The following is a 16,800-nucleotide window of genomic DNA, read 5'->3' on the forward strand; positions in this document are numbered from 1 at the left end:
TGTCCAGGGGACTCTCAGGAGTCTTCTCCAGCACCACAGTTTGAAGGCATCAGTTCTTTGGCACTCTGCCTCTTTACGGTCCAGCTCTCACAGCCATATGTGACCATTGGGAAGACCATAACCTTGACTATATGGACCTTTGTGAGCAGAGTAATATCTCTGCTTTTCAACACACTGTCTAGGTTTATCATAGCTTTCCTGCCAAGAAGCAATTGTCTTCTGATTTCATGGCTGCAGTCACCATCTGCAGTGATTTTAGAGCCCAAGAAGAGGAAATCTGTCACTACTTCCACCTCCCCTCCCCCCCCATTTGCCATGGGTGTAATGGGGCCAGATGCCATGATCTTAGTTTTTTTTAATATTTAGTTTTAAGTTGGCTCTTCACTCTCCTCCTTCACTCTCATCAAGAGGCTCTTTTAGTTTCTCTTTGCTTTCTGCCATTGGAGCGTTATCATCTGCATATCTGAGGTTGTTGATGTTTCTTCCGCCTATCTTGATTCCATCTTGTAACTCATCCAGCCCAGCATTCCTCATGATTTGCTCAGCATATAGGTTAAGCAAACAGGGTGACAGCGAAGAGCCCTGTTGTACCCCTTTCTCAATCCTGAACCAATCAGTTGTTCCATACTGGGTTCTAACTGCTGTTTCTTGACCCACATACAGGTTTCTCAGGAGGCAGGTAAGATGGTCTGGTATTCCCATCTCTCTAAGAGCTTTCCACAGTTTGTTATGATCCATAAATCCCTTCACGGATCACTGCCTTATTGTGGTGAAGGGGCTTGGGTAACTCAATGAAGCTATGAGCCGTGCCGTGTGGGCCACCCAAGATGGATAGGTCATAGTGGAGAGTTCTGACAAATCGTGATCCACTGGAGGATCAGTATATTTGCCATGAGAACTTCATGAACTGTATGAAAAGACAGAATTAGACAGTAGTATTGTATAAATGTTTAGTTTTGAGATTTGGGTACTTATACATATTATAGTTCTATATATGTATACAGAATATATATAATGAACACATGATATATAGCTAAATATATATTTATCATGTATTTTCTATATATCATATAGAGTGTATTCTTTAAATTTATATATGTATATAAATATTTATATAGACACACATATGTGAGCGAGAGCAAGAGAAAGGTGAAGACAATGGGATCAGAGGGATATATGTAAATAACTGGTGAATTTAGCTAAATAATATACTGAAATTTCTCGATCTATTCTTGCAACTTTTCTATAAATTTAAATTGTATCAAAATAATGGGCTTCCCTGATGACTCAGACAGTAAAGAGCCCGCCTCCAGTGTGGGAGACCTGGGTTCGATCTCTGGGTTGGGAAGAGCCCCTGGGGGAGGGCATGGCAGCCCACTCCAGTATTCTTGCCTAGAGTATTCCCGTGGACAGGGGAACCTGGTGGGCTGCAGTCCATGGGGTCGCAAAGAGTCAGACACGACAGAGTGACTAAGCACAGCACAGCACTTAAATTTCCTGGTCTAGTGGAACTTACCTTTGTGTGTAAGTGGGTGGGTGAGGTGGGGTGCTGTGTCAGATACCCTTTAACCTCCGACAACTACAGATTATTTTTTCCAGAATGACGTATAGTTAGAATTATGCCATATGTAGTCTTTTCAAGCTAGCTTCTTTCACTTAGAAATATGCATTTAAATTTGCTTTATGACTTTGTGTGGTTTGATATCTCATTTCTTTTTTTCATTGAACGCTATTTTATTGTACACATACATTAAAGTTTGTTTATCCAGTCACCTATTGAAGAATGTCTTGGTTGCTTCCAATTTTGGGCAATTATGAATAAAGCTGTTATAAATATCCAATTGCAGGTTTTTGTGTGGACAAAAGTTTTCAACTCATTCATTCATTTGGGTAGTTTGCACTAGGAGTGCAAACTGGTATTGTTGTATTGCTGATATTGTTTAAGTCTATGTTTAGCTTTGGGGCTTCCCTGGTGGCTCAGACAGTAAAGAATCTGCCTGCAATGGGGAAGACCCAGGTTCAATTTCTGGGTTAGGAAGATCCCCTGGAGAAGGAAATTGCAACCCACTCCAGTATTTTTGCTTGGAGAATTCCGTGGATAGAATTCCTGGCGGGCTACAGTCCATAGGGTCGAAAAGAATCGGACACAAGTGAGCAACTAACACTGTCACTGTGGGTTTAGCTTTGTAAGAAGCTGCCAGACTGTCTTCCCACGTGGCTGTACCATCTTACATTTCCACCAGCAGTGAATGAGAGTTCTTGTTTCTCACCAGCATTTGGTGGTGTTAGTTTTTTAGGGTTGTAGCCGTTCTAATAGGTGTGTCATAGTATCTCACTGTTTTAATTTGGATTTCCTTTTTGACATATGATGTTGAGCATCTTTTCATTTTCTTGTGTGCCATTTGTGTATCTTCTTTGGAAAGGTGTCTGTTCAGATCTTTTGCCCACTTTGTTCAGATGTTTGGTCACTTGAGGGCTGAAGTTTTAAATAGTGTAGTTGGAGGTTGCACTAAGACTTCTAAATAAAGATCTGAAAGAGGTGAGGGCATGAGTTGTTTGTAACTCTAAAGAAAGATCATTCCAGGAAGCAGGATAAACACCTACCTACAAGGGCCCTAAATAAAGGGTGTGCTTGGTATGTACTAGAATAGTAGGAGGCCAGTGTGGCATTAAGGAGTGGCCAAGGGGAGAGATTAGGAGATATGACCAAAGAGGCAGATACATATGAGTGGTTTGTAGGGGGGGCATCCAGCTCATGTGGTCTTGTGCATTGTTAGGACTTTGCTTTTTTATTCTGAGTGAAATGGAAAATCAGAGGATCTTGAGCAGAAATTGATGTGATCTGACTTGTTTAATTGGATCATTTTGGTTGCCATGGTGAAAACAGACCAAAGGCCGTCAGATGCAAAAGCAAAGAGACTGGTTAAGAGACTGTTGCCAAAATTAGTTGGGAGGTGATGGTGACTAAGCCCAGGGTGCTATTGATGGAAAGAATGACAAATTATTGGATTCTGCATATGTTTGGAAAATAAGGGATTTATTAAAGGATTGGATGTGCGAGAGAATGAAAGAAACCAGGGATAGTTCTGTTAAAAGATAAACTAAGACATGTTAACGTTTATCTGAGCAAACACTGATTTTAATCAAGCTGTGCCAAACCGTTAGTGGTTAGGAGTGCGCCACCGGCAAGAATTAGGGGCAGGGTTTTTTATAGAGGAAAAAGGAAGCAAAGCAAGGGAATGATTTGAATGACTTTGACTTAAGGGGTGTATTATTTGGGAAACAGCTAGTTGGCTGTTTGTGATTGGTTGTTCTTCTTAACAGTGAGGCATTTACAAGATTGACTCTTGATTAGGTTTGCTTACATAGGCTATCCAGGCATTAGATTCACCTCAGTCTTATTGTTTGGTTATTTTAACAGTTTCCAGTTTGTTTTGTTTTTTCCCTAAGCAACTGAAAGAATGGCATTGATCACAGTCATCTTAGGTCTACACTAGGACTTCCTTTCTTCCTCTTTATTCCTGCTCTCCATTCTCATTACTTCTATATCTCTCATTGGCATCCACCAGTATGCTTGAGACTTAAATTATTATTTAGAGTGTTTTAAATTTAAATTGTTACAGTACTATTAATTTTACTTTGTTTTTTACCTGTTTCTTGATAGACACTATGTCTTAAGAGCTTACCATACAGCTGAATATATCTGGCTCATTAATTCTGACTGCTGCCTAGTTTTCTGCTGAATGAATACATCACACCTGCTAGAGTTAGCTCCTTGTCTACTAGCCCCCAGGTGGCTTCCAACTCTGTGTTGTTGCCAACAATGCTGAGATGGACATCCTCTTACAGATTTCCACATAAAGACCTGCTTGCATGTTCTGCCGGGTGTATTCTCAGGAGTGTGTTGCTGGGATGTATTTAGTTGGGTAACTACTGGTAATAAACTCTCCACTGTGGCTGCAGCAGCTAATAGTTGCAGTAGCATTTGAGAGTGGGGCTTCCCAGGTAGTGATAGTGCTTAAAAAAACTGCCTACCAATGCAAGAGACGCAAGCTTGATTCCTGGGTCAGGAAGATCCCCTGGAGGAGGGCATGGCAACCCACTCCAGTATTCTTCCCTGCAGAATCCCATGGACAGAGGAGCCCAGCAGGCTAGAGTCCATAGGGTCACAAAGAGTCAGACATGACTGAAGCGATCTAGCACAGCACAACACACAACATTTGAGAGTAACCTTCCCCTGCATTCTTACCAGCTTTTTCTTTTTTTGGCCACACCATGGACGGCTTGTGGGATTTCAGTTCCCCGACCAGAGATTGAACGCGAGCCCTCGGCAGAGAGAGTGTGGAGTCCTAACCAATGGACTGTCAGGAAATTCCTATCAATTCTTGATATTAAGTTTAAAATTTTTTTAAAAGTGCCATCTCATTGTTACTTTAACTTGCATTTTCAATTAACAGAGAGTTTGAGCATCTTTTCCTAGATTTTTTTTTTTAGACATTATGATTCCTCCTTTTGTGATTTGCCTATTCTATTCTTCATCCAATTTGCTATTGAATTTCTTGCTTCTTACTTGTTGATATACAGAAATTCTCTATCTTCCTACATACTAATTCCTTGCGTTTTAGAGGTGGCAAATATATTCTTCTAGGCTGTCATTTGTCCATTAACTTTGTCAATAATGCCCTTCTTTGAAAAGAAATTCTATTTTTATATACTGAAATCCACAGATTCTCCTCCATCCTTGATGATTTGTGGTTTTTAGGTTTTTCTTACTAACTCACTCATTTCAAGGTCAGAAAAACATTATTCTATATTTTTCTATCTTTATTGGTTTCCATTTCAGATTAAAGTATCTAATCTACTACAGTTAGCATTTCTATGTAGTATGAGGTATGAATCCAACTGTATTTTTATCCACATAGTGAGTCAGCTCTCCTAGAATGATTTTCTAAATAACCTATCTTTTCTTTGTTGGTTAGAGTGATCACTACTATCATATAGAAAGTTTCCATATACATGTGGGTCTGTTTCTGGATTTCTGTTTTATTCCATTGATCCATTTGTCTATTCCTATGCCAGTATTAAATTATTTTTGTTGCTGTGGCTTTGTAATATGTTACTATCTGGTAAGAGAGGTCCTCCATCTTTGTTCTTTTTCAAAATTGCCATACCTACTTGTGCCTTAGCTATTCTTTGTACTTTTTTAGAATCAATTTGTCACATTCCTCTCAAAATTGTGCTGGAAATTTTGACTGACAATATATGAAGTGTATATGTAATTTTTAGAAGAACTTGCACATTTTTACTGGTGAACTGTTCTTTATGAACGTTGTATTCTTTCTTTTCTGGCCTTTTATGCTTTAACAGGATTTGTAGGACATTTTTAGGACTCTTGGGTATGGAATTTATTAGAGATGTATTTAAAGATATATTTACACAAGTGTGGTGAGTATTTAGAAACTACATGTTCAATAATAGAGGAATGGTTAAATAAATTGAAAATAGTTTAATGTGTTCATTCATAGAAAATTACATCAATAAAAACCATACTTGACAGAATTTTGCTGTTTTCCGTAAAGCAAGTATCCTTCAATAAAAAATGAATTAGTTAAAAAAAAACTGCTACTGGTCGACAATGGAATAAAAAGATTGTGTTGCAAAAAACAAACAAACAAAACACCATACTTTCAAAGAATCTTTAATGACATGAGAAAAATGTTCTTGCTAAATATTACATCATTAGTCAGTGACATTATAGGGGTTTAAATTGTCTTTATTATGTGTTTCTGAGTATGTCCCAAATTTTCTAAAATGAACAGGCTTTATTTTTGCACTGTTTTTTTTTTTTTCCTTTTGAAAAGTTATTGGAAGCAAATAAGGTTTGCATTTGCCATCTGACTGGACAGGAACATTGGGAAAATGGCTTCTGACTCATCTGATGAGCTCATCAAGTAAGAAAGGATAACTCATATGCAGACTTCCTAGCTTGACTGTCAGCTTGCTCCATCTGCTGGGACTTCTCATGCTTTGTCAGACCACCTGACTCAACTATGTGTGAGTAAATGTAATTTCACACGTTTGCTTTTTCATGTAGCAAATATTTAATAATCTGCTGCTATGTGCAAAGCACTCTATTAGAACCATTAAAGAAAAGGGATGCATTAAATAGCTTTAGCCCTGAAGGGACTTAGCATGGCATATAAAGATCAAGAATTTGCCAGAGTTTCAGGTCTACCTTTTGTGTTAACTCTTAATTTTTCTGTGCTCCAAGCGTCCCAGACTTTTTTCACTTTTTTCCTACTGTTCCCTGACTTAAGATTCTTTCCCCTCCTTATCCACTTATAAAAATGCTACTTATTTCTCACTGATCTGAAAGGACTTCCATGATCCTCTTACTTCTTCTAACATTCCACTAGCACTTTAATAAAGCACAGACTTGGCACACTCTTTGTGTGTTTTTTTTTAAAGCAAACGTTTAAAAAATTATATATTTATTTTTGGCCGCACTGTGTCTTCGTTGCTGCACGTGGGCTTTCTCTAGTCGCAGTGCGTGGGGGCTACTCTCTAATTGTGGTGCATGGGCTTCTCACTGCGGTGTCTTGTTGCAGAGCACAGGCTCTAGGGCTCAGGGGCTCAGTAGTTGTAGTGCACGGGCTTAGTTGCCCCATGGCATGTGGGATCTTCCCGGACCAGGGATCAAACCCGTGTCCCCTGCATTGGCAGGAGGATTCTTAACCACTGGGCCACCATCAAAGTCCAAAGCAAAAGTTTTTCCAAAAGCAAAGATAGAGGCAAGATTGTTGTTTGCATTAAATACTGTATTTCTGGTCTTAGAGGCCAGGAAAGATGGAAATTTAAGCAGCTGTGTTTTAGAACAACTACTCCATAACATTTTTTTTCCCTTGTGATGTTGGTCAGCAGATAGGAAGAAGAGGGAAAATTGTGCTGGTAATCTTGGGCAAGTATAGGACCTCATTAGCAACAGACCACCTGTGACTGTTTTTATTTAAAAATTTCTATCAAAAAAATTGTCTGATGTCACTGAGTCTGAGGAGATATTTATAGAGACTTGAGGGAAGCAACAGATCTTGATAACTTAGAGACTGAAAAGAGTGAATCCATCAGGAGCTGAACAGACAGGGCTTGTGGGTGTCCCTGGGGACCTTGTCCTGGGCTCCATCCACTTGGAGAAAGTGTCTTATTCTAATTCCCACAGGGCACCTTCCAGTCACCAGGCTTTGCTCCCCAGGGCCATGTTCCCCCATGGAGATGCCTCTTTGGACTTTTTGGACAGGAGATGTATAGGTTCCAGCTGGCCGTGTGAGCAAAGTGGACTCTGCTCAGTCTCATCCAGCAATGTACCCCCTTCTTCCACATGGAGGAGTGAGTGAGGGGAGTGTTTCTTCCATACTTCTCTCTCCTGGGATGTGAAGTGGAAGTCCTTCCCACCTTCCTCCACTGTGGAAATGTGGAATGCCTTCTAACAATCGTCTTAAATAGTTCTTACAACTACTTGGCAGTATTCTTACCGTCCTTTTATAAATGTGAGAAACTGGAGACAATAAGGATTGACTGATCACTTTGGAATTTTGGATGAAAAGAGAAGAAAAGAGTTTGAGGTGCAAAGTCAGGGAACTTTTTTTTTGTGAAGTAGAGACTTGTTTATATAAACAGAGAGAGCTTGTTTCTCTTGAATGTGTATCAGAGTCACCTGGAGGGCTTGTTAAAACACAGATTGCTGATTATACTCACAGTTTCTGACTCAGTAGGTCCAGGATGGAGCAGGAAACTTTGCATTTTCAACCAATTCCCATGTGATGCTCTTTCTGTTGGGCCCACACTCCAAGAACCACTCATATGTAGGCTAAGGCAGAGGTTGGCAAAATATGGCCCATCACCTGTTTTTGTATCACTCATGAGCTAACAGTGGTTTTTACATTTATAAATGGTTGAAAAAATTCCAAAGAATAATATTGCATGTGAAATATGAAATTCAAATTTCATTGTCCATAAATAAAGTTTCATTGAAATACAGCTCTGCTTATGCATTTTGTATTGTTGACAGCTCCTTTCATGCTAAAAGAGCAGAGTTGAGTAGTTGTGACAGAGACCATATGGCCTGCAAAACCTAGAATATTTAGTATATAGTCCTTTTTTTTCTTACTATCTAGTCCTTTATAGAAAAAGTTTGCTGTCCTCCCATCCTGGCCAGGAGTCAGTTGTGATGAAGAGGTTAGTAATAAAGGAAAGAGGTAGCTGATTGAAGGCGCAGCATCCTGCTTGAGGCAAGAGGGAATGCAGTTAAGAAAGAAGGATGTCTCATCTTCTGAAATTGGAGGAAAGTGAGGATTAGAGTGAATTTTGGTAAAATTGTAAATGTGCCAATTGGTTGAGTTTGATAAACATCAATTGCTGAAAGTGAGGGGAAAGGAGAATTGATAAAATTTGCTAAGGTTTAGAATAACATTTAAGGGGAAATAAGAAAAATCACAGGAGACCCAGTTGAGAATGATTAATGATTAATCAATTAATGATTAATTAATGATTAATCATTCATTTTTGGTGGCTCCACTCATATATTGTGTATCATTCTATCCAATTTTGCCTATTGTCCCAATGTATTAGTAGCAGAGAAGATAATCATAGACACAGAAGATAATCCAGAGTGTAAAGATGTGTGCCTTGAAATTAATGATTTCATGAAAGAATTGTGCATATGATAAATTACATGAGTATCACTTCATGGCAAATAGATAAGGAAAAAATGGAAACAGTGACAGACTTTATTTTCTTGGGCTCCAAAATCACTGCAGACAGTGACTGCATCCATGAAATTTTTAAAAGATGCTTGCTCCTTGGAAGAAAAGCTATGACAAACCCAGTATATTAAAAAGCTGAGACATTACTTTGCTGCCAAAGGTCCATGTAGTCAAAGCTATGGTTTTTCCAGTAGTTGTGTACAGATATGAGAGTTGAACCATAAAGGAGGTTGAGAGCTGAAGGATTTATGTTTTCAAACTGTGGTGCTGGAGAAGACTCTTGAGAATTCCTTGAACTGCAATGAGATCAAACCAGTCAATCCTAAAGGAAATCAATCCGGAATATTCATTGGAAGGACTGATGCTGAAGCTGAAGTCCAATACTTTGGCCACCTGATGCAAAGAGCGGACTCATTGGAAAAGACCCTGATGCTGGGAAAGATTGAAGGCAGGAGGAGAAGGGGACGAGAGAGGATGAGATGGTTGGATGGCATCACTGACTTAATGGACATGAGCTCCGGGAGATGGTGAAGGACAGGGGAGCCTGGCATGCTGCAGCCCATGGGATCACAAAGAGTTGGACACGACTTAGCATTCAAACAACAAGGGGTGCCAGGTTCTTGTGAAGCAGTAACTGTTGAGGGAGGGAGGTGATACAAGTGTATGAAGATGAGTCAGGAGGTTGAGGCCATTTTATAGTGACTGGGAAGCTGCAGGACAGTCTTAGGAGAACACAAAGTAGGTGCTATCACTATTCCCTAAAGGTTCCAAGAGAGAGCAAGGGGCTTGGACTAGGTTGGAAGTTCCCAGTGTGGGAGGAAGGATTCAGGGAGTAAATGAAGGGTGGGGAGTAGGAGTGGCAGTGACAGCAGAAACCCTGTCCTCCCCACTATATTAACACGTTGTTGTGGCCCAGAGGAAAATACATTTTTACACAGTCACAAACTAGAACAGTAGAGAATTATGATTATTGTTATATTTATACCTTATTTGTATCTAAAATTTTATCATGGCTAATAGAAAAATGTGAGGTTTGTGCTCACTCTCTTGTATGGGAGAAGGTAGGAAGAAGGTTTACTTCTAGCTTTTAGAATTAAGGTTTTAATACTAATAATAGCCAACATTTTAGTGAATCAAAGAATTTATTGAAGGCCTAATGCTTTGTGATAAAAAGTAATTTTTTTTGCTAATGTATTCCCTAGACATAAGGTATTGTACAATATTATATTGCATACATTAGACCAACATGCTCTCTTCTTCAAACTTTTATAATTCTGGAGACTTTCTGCAAATTTTATGTAAGTGAAGGAATTCGCTTACAAGTCACTACAAACAACTTGTTCTTTTTCTTCATAAGAAGTATAAAGGGGCTATTACTGAAATGCAATAAGATAAATATGAGGCAAAAAGAAGTTGAAAATGTTGACTATTTTACTCATAGATGCTAAAATTAGAATATTGAGAAGGCTGAACTTTTCTGCCTTAGTATTTTTTAAACACAGGGATTTATGGAGCAGTTTACTTAGAATATTGTGTGTAGTCATAATTGTACATCTTAATTCATTTTGCTAAATGCACGCATCCGTGTACCCATCACCTGGTTAAGATATGGAACATTGTACTGGGAAAGATTCTTGTCTGCCCTTTTCATTTAGTTCCCCTAAAAAGCAATCATTATTCTGATTTCCAGATCGTTGATTAGCTTTGCTTGTTCTTGAACTTTATAATTGACAACCTGCAATAGGTAAAAATAATAATAGCCAACATTTATTGAGCCATCACTATTGTCAAGTGCCACATTTAATTATTAATATTACAGAATCAAGTAGGTACTCCTGTATCCTTTTAGAGATGAGGAACTGAGGTTTAGTAAGATATTAACAGCTTAGAAGTGGTTAAGTCAACACTCCAACACTGACCTATGGGTTTCCAAAGACCATCCTCCTAACCACTAGGCTCTATTGGTTCCTTACGGCTTGTACATCAAGGGCTTCTGTATATCAAGGGCAGGGACACATCCTGCCTCAGGTGAGCTTTCATAGAAGGCACTCTGGCTTGGGACACAAGTTTTCATTGAGGTGGGAAAGAAGAGGAACTGGGACTGACTCAACACAAGTTCTAGTTAGCTTTGCCCTGAGAAGACGAAGTCCCCGTGGGCATGGAAAATAAGCCGGGAGGAGGAAATGTGAGGATTTTGAGAGGAAATGAGAAAACCCCAGGTTATAATTTAGTGAGGGGTGGTTTGTCCTTACTGCAAACAGTGTTCCTATAAACCCATCTATCTCTAGGGACCCTCTACCTTCATCATGTCAGATTCTTTCCCCCATATACACATTCCAAAATATTGGTCCAGGGCATTATGTGAAATGGGAAGGCACTGAAGGATTTTAAGCAGGAGTTTAAATTTTTACATTTTTAAAACAATTACTCTGGCAGTCTGAGAGAGAAGCACCTCAACATTTCTTGTAACGAACTGCTTTCTGATCCTCTGTGACCCAGGGGTAAGGAGGGAGAGGAAGAAGGAGTTCACCACCTCTTCCCTTCCACCAACTCCTTCATTCAAGTTCCAAGATTTCCCAGAATGCTTCTCTTTTGCTCACTTCAGCAACTTAACCTGACCCATCCTGGAATGCCAGTCAAATTACCTTCACTATGCCTCATCAGGGCCCTTTGGACCTTACCAGAAAGATCACTGCAAAGCAAAGTTGTACATATGTTTTAAGTTGCTTCGGTCATGTCCAACTCTTTGTGACCCTATGGCCTGTAGCCCACCAAGCTCTTCCATCCTTGGGATTCTCCAGGGAAGAATACTGGAGTGAGTTGCCATTTCCTCCTCCAGGGGATCTTTCTGACCTAGGGATTGAACTCCCATCTCCTGCATTGGCACATGGGTTCTTTATCTCTAGCACCTCCTGGGAAGCCTGCAAAGAAAAGTCATGCCTTTGTAATGATGTATCACTGAGTAATATCTTTATCAGTAATTCTAATAAGGACACAGGTGCACTGGAAGTGGTGCATAGTGCTTCAGTGGAGACAAAAGTGGGAAGTTTGCTCACAGGTAGTTAGGAGAAGTTTTTTATTTTTTTGGAGATGTTTCTCTATCTTAGTAATGACTCCTCCAGGTAAACACAGCAATAAAAATAAAAGCTAACACACATATGTACTTCTTATCTCATGTACTTCTTATCTTCACTATTTCAAGCACTTAATCCTCATTTAGGCATTATTATTGCCATGTTTTATAGATAAAGAAATGGAGGCACAGGTAGGTTTTATAACTTGCCCAAGGTCCAAAGATTATAAATACTCTTGATCACTATGTCATTCAAAGAATATGTCAATATCAAGCAAGTTTAAAAATATATGCATGTATATATATTTATGGGCTTCCCTTGTGGCTCAGCTGGTAAAGAATCCGCCTGCAATGTGGGAGACCTGGGTTCCATCCCTGGGTTGGGAAGATACCCCTGGAGAATGGAAAGGCTACCCACTCCAGTATTCTGGCCTGGAGAATTCCATGGACTGTATAGTCCATGGGGTCGCAAAGAGTTGGACATAACTGAGCAACTTTCACTCACTCAGTCATATATATTTATATGGGAATAGATTCTTAAAAAGAGCAGATATATGTATATGTGTAACTGATTCACTTTGCTGTACAGCAGAAACTAATGCAACACTGTAAATCAACTGCACTCCAAAAAAATTAATTATAAATATATACTACATAATTTATGTATTGTATATATATAGTGATAAGAACACTTAACATATCATCTTCCTCTTAACAGATTTTTAGTGTACAGTACAGTATTGCTACCTATTAGGCACAGTGTTGTACATCAGATCTTTAGAACTCATTCCTCATGTATAACTGAAATTTTATATCCATTGACCAGCAACTCATTTCCCCTTCCCCTAGCTCCTGGTAATCACAGTTTTTTCATTTCATAAGTTTAACTATTTTAGATACCTCATGTAAATGAAATTGTGCAGTATTTGTACCCCTGTAGCTGACTTATTTCACTTAGCAAAATGTCTTCAGGGTTCATCCATGTTGTTGCATATGGCAAGATTCTTCCCTTTTTAAGGCTATGTAATATTCCATTGTGTGTGTGTATCACATTTTAGAAAATCATTTGTCTGTCAATGGTCATTTTACTTGTCTCCACAATTTGGCTGTTGTGGATAGTGCTGCAGTGAACATAGAGTGCTAGCATCTCCTCAAGATCCTGATTTGGTCAAGAGTTACATGAAAAGATCCTCAGCATCTCTAATCATCTGGGAAATGCAATAAAAACCACATGAGATAGCACCTCACACCTGTTAGAATGGCTGTTATCAAAAACTAACAAATAGGACTTCCCTGATGGTACAGTGGATAGGAATACACCTGCCAATGCAGGGGACATGAGTTTGATCCCTGGTCCGGGAAGATTCCACATGCCTTGGAGCAACTAAGCCCATGCACCGCAACTACTGAGCCCAAGTGCTGCAACTACTGAAGCCCATGCTCCTAGAGCCTGTGCTCCAGCAACAAGAGAAGCCAATGCAATGAGAAGCCCATGCACCACAAGGGACAGTAGCTACCACTCACTGCAACTAGAGAAAAGTTCATGGACAGTAATGAAGGTCCAGGGCAATTAAAAGTAATAAATAGATAAAAAGTGTTAAAAAATTAAGCTGAGTTATCCAAAGCCCATAATCAAACAACCAGAAAAAACAAAAACCAAAAAACCCCTTAAGTGTTGCCAGGCTGTGGAGAAATAGGAACATTTGTGCACTGTTGGTGAAAATGCAAAATGGTTCGGCCACTGTGCAAAACAGCATGGAGGGTCCTCAAAAAATTGAAAATAGGACTACCATATGATCCAGCAACCTCACTTCCAGGATTTTGTTCAAAGTAGTTATTTTAAGGTGAGTTTAATTCTGTCCAACTCTGTATTGCTTTAACCATCTGAGTGGAGCTATTTCAGCATTTCTCACCCCATTTCCTTTTATGGGAGACGGCAGAAACAAAGCAGAGGAGTCAGAAGTTCTTTAGTCACATAATAAGAATGGACCACATCAGAGTAAAACGTTGTATTAAAATACTGGATGGACTGGAAAGTTATGCAGTAGTTTTAGGAGGAGTTAATGTCCTGGACAGACATTGGCTTGTTTTCAGTCAATTGTCTCTGGCTCTTATCATAATGACTTCCTTTTTCTCTTTCACTGTCAGTTACCTGAGGTGAGTCACTCAGATAACTTAGAATTTAGCTTTTACTACCAGAAGGCTCAAGTCAGGAATGAAAGAAACTGAAAGCTGAAAGAGCCTTCAAAAGGAGATCAGCTGCTGAAACTGAAAACTTTATTCCAGGGAAAGGTGAGTAATAAAACACCATTGAAATAATCAGCACTACGTTGTCTGGGCAACCCCACTCTGGGTTTTCTCCCACTAGTCACATACAAAGGTTCCTTAGTCAGTGACCACTATACTCATAGTGATTATGGTCGCAGCAAGACCCACTCAGTCTTTCTGCTGGCTGTTGCTGTGATGTGGTGGAGTTGGACTAACGCCACTTGTACAAATCAACAATTTTAACTTCTTGACATAACTTTAGAGCTGGAATGGAAGGAGTCTTGTAAGTCACCTAGGTAAAATGATTGTCTTAGCTTGGGCTGCTATAAAATATTACTGTAGTTTGGGAAGTTTAGGCAACATTTACTTCTCACAGCTTTGGAAGTTGGGAAGTCCAAGATAAAGACACCTGTCAGTGATATGATGATGACCCTCTTTCTGGAGGGCCTTCTTGGAGACCACCATCTTCTTGTATCAGAGAGGGGGAGGGGAAGAGGGGGAAGAACAAGAGGGAAAGAGAGAAGTATCTCTTCCTATAAAGGCATTAATCCCACTATGAGGGCACCACCTTCATGACCTAATTACCTCCCAAATTAAAAAGATTTTTAAAAGTTTATTAGTGGATTCCTGTTTTTGTTTAGTTTGCCATGCAGCTTGTGGGATCTTAGTTCCCTGACCAAGGATTGAACTGGGCCCTCTACAGTGAGAGCATGGAGTCCTGACCACTGGACTGCTAGGGAACTCCCCAGATTCCTGTTTTAAATAAGACCTTAAACAGACCCTTAATATACAAAGCCCACAGTTCAGTTTGCCTGACTTTCCTCCCATCTCCTGAACAGCCTACTGAGGCACATGCACCAAACACAGTAGGAGGACTTCTAATTTAGTTTAAATCTCTCATTGTACAAATGATAAGAGTGAGGATCAGGGAAGGGCAAAAATTTGTCTAAAATTGTTTAGATTACTAGTGGCAAAGTTGAGGCCATGCACTTGAATGTTTCAGTTCAGTTCAGTTGCCCAGTTGTGTCCAACTCTTTGCGACCCCATGGACTGCAGCATGCCGGGCTTCCCTGTCCATCACCAATATCCGGAGTTTGCTCAAACTCATGTCCACTGAGTTGGTAATGCCATCCAACCATCTCACCCTCTATCATCCCCTTCTCCTCCTGCCTTTAATCTTTCCCAGCATCAGAGTCTTTTCCAATGAGTCTGTTCTTTGCATCAGGTGGCCAAAGTATTGGAGTTTCAGCTTCAGCATCAGTCCTTCCAATGAATATTCCGGACTGATTTCCTGTAAGATTGACTGGTTGGATTTCCTTGCAGTCCAGGGGACTCTCAAGAGTCTTCTCCAACACCACAGTTCAAAAGCATCAATTCTAAGGCACTCAGCTTTCTTTATAGTCTCAACTCTCACATCCATACGTGACTACTGGAAAAACCATAGCTTTGACTAGATGGACCTTTGTTGGCAAAATAATGTCTCTGCTTTTTAATATGCTTTCTGGGTTGGTCATAGCTCTTCTTCCAAGGAGCAAGCGTCTTTTAATTTCATGGCTGCAGTCACCATCTGCAGTGATTTTGGAGCCCTGCAAAATAAAGTCTATTACTGTTTCCATTGTTTCCCAATCTGTTTGCCATGAAGTAGTGGGACCGGATGCCGTGATCTTAGTTGTTTGAATGTTGAGTTTTAAGACAGCTTTTCACTCTCCTCTTTCACTTTCATCAAGAGGCTCTTCAGTTCCTCTTCACTTTTTGCCATAAGAGTGGTGTCATCTCTGTATCTGAGATTATTGATATTTCTCCTGGCAATCTAGATTCTAGCTTGTGCTTCATCCAGCCCGGCATTTCACATGATGTACTCTGCATTTAAGTTTAATAAGCAGAGTGACAATATACAGCCTTGACGTACTCCTTTCACAATTTGGAACCAGTCTGTTGCGTTTCCAGTTCTAACTATTGCTTCTTGACCTGCATACAGATTTCTCAGGAGGCAGGTCAGGTGGTCTGGTATTCCCATCTCTTGAAGAATTTTCCACAGTTTGTTGTGATCTACCCAGTCAAAGGCTTCGGCATAATCAATAAAGCAGAAATAGATGTTTTTCTGGAACTCTCTTGCTTTTTCTATGATCCAACAGATGTTGGCAATTTGATCTCTGGTTCCTCTGGCTTTTCTAAATCTAGCTTGTATATCTCGAAGTTTATGTTTCACTTACTGTTGAAGCCTGGCTTGGAGAATTTTGAGCATTACTTTGCTATCATGTGAGATGAGTGCAATTGTGCAGTAGTTTGAACATTCTTTAGCATTGCCTTTCTTTGGGATTAGAATGAAAACTGACCTTTTCTAGTCCTGTGGCCACTGCTGAGTTTTCCAAATTTGCTGGCTTATTGAGTGGCATATTGGCCACTTTCACAGCATCATCTTTTAGGATTTGAAATAGCTCAATTGGAATTCCATCACCTCCACTAGCTTGGCTCATAGTGATGCTTCCTAAGGCCCACTTGACTTTGCATTCCAGAATGTCTGGCTCTAGGTGAGTGATCACATCATCATGGTTATCTGGGTCACGAAGACCTTTTGTGTGTAGTTCGTCTGTGTATTATTGCCACCTCTTCTTAATATCTTCTGCTTCTGTTAGGTCCATATAATTTCCCTTGAATGTTTAGGGAATGGTATTTCTATTCTAGTTATCATGGTCAACA

General features: G+C 39.8%; 1 long non-coding RNA gene across 1 annotated transcript in view; it reads left to right on the top strand.

Moving 5' to 3' along the window:
* The window catches only part of LOC145505996 (uncharacterized), a 191,826-nt gene that overhangs the window by 39,383 nt on the left and 135,643 nt on the right, over positions 1-16,800 (top strand). The window contains exon 3 of the long non-coding RNA XR_014053439.1: positions 5,907-6,054. This is a non-coding gene — a long non-coding RNA (uncharacterized LOC145505996). The remainder of the gene's footprint in view (positions 1-5,906; positions 6,055-16,800) is intronic.

The sequence above is a fragment of the Giraffa tippelskirchi genome, chromosome 5 (genome assembly GCF_054371585.1).
Source record: "Giraffa tippelskirchi isolate mGirTip1 chromosome 5, T2T-mGirTip1v1.2.pri, whole genome shotgun sequence".
NCBI classification, from domain to species: domain Eukaryota; kingdom Metazoa; phylum Chordata; class Mammalia; order Artiodactyla; family Giraffidae; genus Giraffa; species Giraffa tippelskirchi.